Source organism: Nuphar pumila, chromosome 6, assembly GCF_984573655.1.
Source record: "Nuphar pumila chromosome 6, dmNupPumi1.hap1.1, whole genome shotgun sequence".
Classification (NCBI taxonomy): domain Eukaryota; kingdom Viridiplantae; phylum Streptophyta; class Magnoliopsida; order Nymphaeales; family Nymphaeaceae; genus Nuphar; species Nuphar pumila.
In genome coordinates this window covers 22,425,923-22,431,957 of record NC_143254.1, presented here as the reverse complement: position 1 = coordinate 22,431,957, position 6,035 = coordinate 22,425,923, and positions in this window count along the sequence as shown.

Genomic DNA, 6,035 nt, shown 5'->3' with positions numbered 1-6,035 from the left:
CATATGAGCATGCTATATTCACATATTCAATTTTTTTACTGCCTTAGCACACATACGAGCATGATCGAATCACATATATATTTTTTTGCTTGCCTTAAAGCACATCTGAGCATGGTAGAATCACATATAGAGTTTTTCTAGATGCCTTAGAACACATATGAACATGCTATAATCACATATTCAATTTTTTGACTGCCTTAGCACACATATGAGCATGATAGAATCACATATATATATATAACTTTTTGTCTGCCTTAGAGCACATATGAGCATGATAGAATCACATATAGAGTTTTTTTATTGCCTTAGATCACACATGAGCACATGATAGAATCACATATAGTGTGTAATTTATTTCATTATATTTTATTTATCAATACTGACTGTTCTTTTCTTGTGTAGGCTGCTAGCGATAATCAGCGTAGTGGAGCTGAAGGGACAGATAAAGACAATGAACAAGAAGACGCACAAAATCTTGACGATAATTAGAGGACTGTGTTGAAGAAGTTCTATTTTTTTTATGTTTCCTAATTGTAATTGTTGAATTGTAAATAATTAAACTTCTTAATTTTAAGGTAGAACGATTAATTGTTGTAGATTCTTGTTATATGAAATTTTTTGTGTGGTTTGTTTTTTATTTACAGGAAATATAAATTGTACAGGAAATAGAAATTGCTCGGTATTTAATTTTCAAATAATTTTTTTTAAAATTTTTTTCGTGTTTGCGACGGAACCATCCGTCGCTATTTATATTAATCTAGCGACGGCATAGCGACGGAAGTAAATCTGTCGCCAAGCCGTGGTCGCCATTTAGTACCGGCGGATTGGCGACGGAATATAGCGCTCGTTATTCTGTCGCAATTAGCGACGGACCTGGCGACAGAATAATTTCGTCGCCAGTTAGCGTCGAAATATTCTCGACGTAAGCATACTGTCGCCTCGTTGTTGCTAATCCGTCGCTAACCATGTTAGCGACGGATTAGCGACGGAATGTGGTCGTCGCTAATCTACTGCTTTGTTATAGTGCATGACTAAAAAGGGGAAACTGTTGATACCATAATATTTGAATATCTACTCATAAACCAAATATAGATCAATGTAAACCAGAAATCCCTCATGTTTCCCCTAACAATGAACATGACCCTCCTAGAGTATTCGTGAACGAAAAACTAGAAATTGTTCATGATCACCATGCATAACAATGTAACAAATTAATTAGTGCAGAACCACCATGACAAAGAGACATGCACAAAGAAACATGACAACATTCAGAAAACTATGGAAAAGCAGGACAATTGAAAAGAATTGATGTAAGAAAAAATATTGAAGAAACACACATCTAAAACCTATGAATATATTAAAACTGTAATGTTGTAGCTTCTACCATGAGGATGTTACAATTTTTGTCATTTTCATATTAGATAACATGATTGTGTAAAAGAAGAGAAAAAAAAAAGAGGGAAAGAAACTGTTTCCTATTTGGCAAGAAGAGAAACAGGCCATGCAACTTCATATTTTTAAGCAAAAAAAAAGAGGGGGAAGAAAAGGGTTACTACTATTAAAGCCTTCCTGTATTCTAGCCTTACCTTTTAAATGTTAATATCTTAGCTCTTACTAATAATCGTATGTAATGAAAACTTACCCAACACACACAAAGACACCATAAACAGAAAAGAAATGTGTTAGAACAAATCCGCATGCAAATACCTGAAAAGACAGAAAATTTTCAGAAAAAAACATTTTAAATAGATCAATTTGCGAAGATCTGTTACTGAAGATACTTCCACCATAAATAACTATAATACATTTATGTGTTTGAAACAATTTGCGTTATTTGAATTCAAAATAATGAATTATTTGAACAACATCAAAAAGTTAAGTAGCTGCTTCATCATTTTTTCAAAAAATGACAGCAGTAGAGGACATCTCCTGCAGCTAGGGGCTGTCAATGGGTCAGATATCCAAACCATGTGTGTGCACCCAAAGCCGCCCATATAACATCTAATTGAGTTCAGTTCAATGTCGGGTTGCATCAAGCCAAGAAAATGGAAGCCCAAAATTAGTCCACATAATCCAAAGGCTATACCTAGACACAGGTTTAGGTTGGATATTCTATGCACTGATGCAGACGCGCGCGCACACACTCGCACACACACACACAGAGGCATTGTTCTATCTATCAGAGCCGATCCAAACATTTCTTCACACAGAAAATGTTCATCAGTGTGTCCTGTCCTTTCAGCAAATACCAGAAGGCCACATCAACTAAGTTTTAACTAAATCATTAACATGGTTGATTGGAAGCAAGCTCCCTGGCTTGCCATACAGCATGTTAAGATTGAAAGCTTTTTATGTCCACACAACCTTGCCAGCATCAGAGGCATATCCATCCACGACAAACCTAATCACTTCTTTTCCAATCAGTTATCGTCTATTTGGTCAGACGATCAACAACTGCATCTATTGAGGAGAATGATCTTAGGCAAAGAATGGAAAAATAAGAAAAAATATATCTTAGGCAAAGAAGCCCTAATATGATAGAAAGAACACAATAGACAATACAAATATCCAACAAGTTGTTGATGTTTACCATCCGAAATGTTGCCAATTTGGTCCCCCCATTTGAGGTACTCTATTTGCTTGGTGGTTATAGGATTCTGACAGATATTTATTCTTTTCTTCTAAATTGCATTACCTTATACCTAAGGCATCAGTTTATGAATAGATATTCTCATATATTGAATTTTTATTGAATATTTTGGTTTTATGCAGAGCGGGCCATCTGAAACTAACGCAACCCTTGAATTTGCTGTGAATACTCTTGAGGTAAGGACCTTTTGTTCTTCTCCCGCTATTAATTGCTTCTTCTTTTCATCATAGTGACTGCCCTTTTCTTCATGTTTGATGATTTCATTCTAAGTAGAGGTTGGGAACATATTTGTAATTGGTCATAGCCGATGTGGAGGAATTAGGGCCCTCAGCCTAATTCATTTTAATTAAGTAAACAAGTATTGGCTAGCAAGCTTATGTACCTAATATTTCATTATTTTGTTTCTCTAGTTTTAGGCTCAGCCTTATTTACTTTTATGAAAAAAAGTTATTAAAAGTTAAGATGTGTTATGAGTTGGCTAAATGAATTATCATTCATCAAGAACTTGATTTTTTGGACTGACACTGGACTTTGCTTCCACTGCCTCCTCTGATTGCCAACAGGGGGCTTTGCCCCCTGCCTTGTTCTTGTTGTCATTTCATTTTACTCGATCCTTTTTTGCAATGAGATTTGGCTTATATAACATTGTCATATTTTTTTTTCGTTGCGTAGGAATGGATAAGTTTATAACGAAAAGGTCAATCTTTGATAAATCTTCTGTAACTCGAGAAGGAGAACCAAGTCAGAAAATATGCAAAACAGAAAATGATGAATCAGAGTTACCTACAGACCCTGCACTTCGTCCTTCTATTTCTAGTTATTATCCTAATATCCAAGATAATGTTCGTAGAGCATATATGATCCGAGGTCCTTGTCAACCTCGAGATTGTATGTTTCAACTAAACCACCAAAAACGAAGGTTCATTCCAGCTTGGTATGATGAGTATAAGGATTGGTTGGAGTATAGTACAAGTAAGCATAAAGCATATTGTTTGCAATGTTATCTTTTCAGGCCAAAAAGCACAGAGAAGATTAGTGTAGAGGCATTCGTATCTGAAGGATTTGATAACTGGAAAGACAAGAAGATGTTTGATAAACATGTTGGAAGCTCTGGCAGTTTTCACAATTCAGCACGAATGAAGTGTCAAAATTTGATGCAACAAAAACAACATATTGATTCTATACTTTATCAACAAAGTGTTCGACAGAAAGATGAATATAGACTTCGCCTTTGGGCAACTGTTAATGCAATTAGATACTTGTTAAGTCAAGGATTGGCATTTCGAGGGCATGATGAAGCTGAAGAATCTCTTAATAGAGGAAATTTTATTGAGTTGTTGAAGATATTTGCAAAGATCAATGATGACATAAATAAAGTTGTATTGAAAAGTGCTCCAAAAAATAACAAATTGATATCTCCTGATATACAAAAGGATATTGTCAAGGCTGCTTCTATACAAACCACAAATGCTATTATCATGGAACTTGGAGATACCTTTTTTTCTATTTTACTTGATGATTCTCGTGATGTATCAACTAAAGAACAAATGGCTATTGTTTTACGGTTTGTTAATGAAAAAGGTCGAGTGGTTGAGCGATTTCTTACTCTTGTGCATGTTCTTGAAACAAGTTCTCTGTCACTCAAACAAGCAGTTGAAGAAGCATTCTGTAAGAATAAATTAAGCATATCAAGTTTGCGTGGATAGGGTTATGATGGAGCAAGTAATATGAGAGGGGAGTTTAATGGATTGAAAAGTCTTATATTACATGAAAATGCATCTGCATATTATATTCATTGTTTTGCACATCAACTTCAATTGGCATTAGTTGGTGTTGCTAAAAAAAATTCATTGCTTGATGTGTTTTTCAATATATTAGGCAGGTTGTCAACTTTTTTCTCCACTTCATGCAAGAGATCTGAGCTTATTTGAGAAGCAAAATTTATGCGAATTGCCGAAGCACTTGCATTGGGTGAACTTGAAACAGGACGAGGATTAAATCAAGAAATAAGTTCCAAACGACCTGGTGATACTCGGTGGGGTTCTCATTACGATGCTTTGGTTAATTTACTCAGTATGTATTCTTCTGTTATTCAAGTGTTAGATTTCATTGCAGAAGATACATATTCAGGAAAAAGTTCAGATGCAATTATTTTATATCATCAGTTGCAAGATTTTGAATTTGTGTTTTGCTTACATTTGATGTGTAAAGTTTTGGGAATAACTGATGATCTTTCACAAGCACTTCAGCGAAAAGATCAAGACATTGTGAATGCTATGAGTTTAGTCACTATATCAAAACAGTGCCTTCAAGGTCTGAGAGACAATGGATGGGACTCTCTCATAAACAAAGTGTTCATATTTTGTAAGAGATTTGATATTCTGATTCTTGATCTAGGGGACTCATATACACCTCAAGGACGACCAAGACGTAAGGTTGAAAAGATCACCACATTGCATCATTATCGTATTGATGTGTTTTATGTTATTATTGATTTTCAACTTCAAGAGTTGAATGATCGTTTCACTGAAGCAAATACAGAGCTTCTCCTTTCAATGACATGCTTGAGTCCAAAGAATTTTTTTTCTGCTTTTGATAAAGATAAGTTGATTCGTCTTGCTGAGCTTTACCCCAAGGACTTTTCTAAAGTAAACATAATTAGACTGGAAAATCAATTGGATATATATATTGCAGACATGCGAAACAGTGATCAGTTTTCAAGTTTAAAATCTTTAGCAGAGCTAGCAGAGATGATGGTAGCAACTCAAAAGCACATTGTATTTTCTCATGTGTATCTATTGATTAAGTTGGCATTAACTTTGCCAGTTGCAACAACAAGTGTTGAAAGAGCATTTTCAGCTATGAACAATATCAAAAGTCGTCTACGTAATAGAATGAGAGATGAATGGATCAATGATGCTTTGGTTACTTACATAGAGAAGGAGACATTTGATACCATCAGTGATGATGCAATTATGAATTGTTTTCAAAATATGAAAAATAGAAGATGCCAATTGTAAAATTTTCATGAATTTAGTTGTTTGTATTTCTTAAGTGAACAATTTTTATTTTAGTTTAAAAGTACAATTTAAGGTTTTATCTTATTATGTTCATAAATTTAGTTGTTTGTGTTTGTAACAATTGTTATTTTAATTCAAAGGCTTATTTAAGTTTTATCTCTCCACGAATGACTGTTCCTCTAGCAAATTTTTTTTGGCTCCGTCACTGGTTCGAATAAATGGATCGTCCTTCAAGACCATAGCATTGTCCCCGAGACCCGAAGTCTACCCACCCAAGGAAAAACTTCTGGCTCCGCCACTGCTTTAGGCTATATGGTCAGGGACGGACTCAGAAACTTTTATTGGGGGTTCAAACATGAACCATT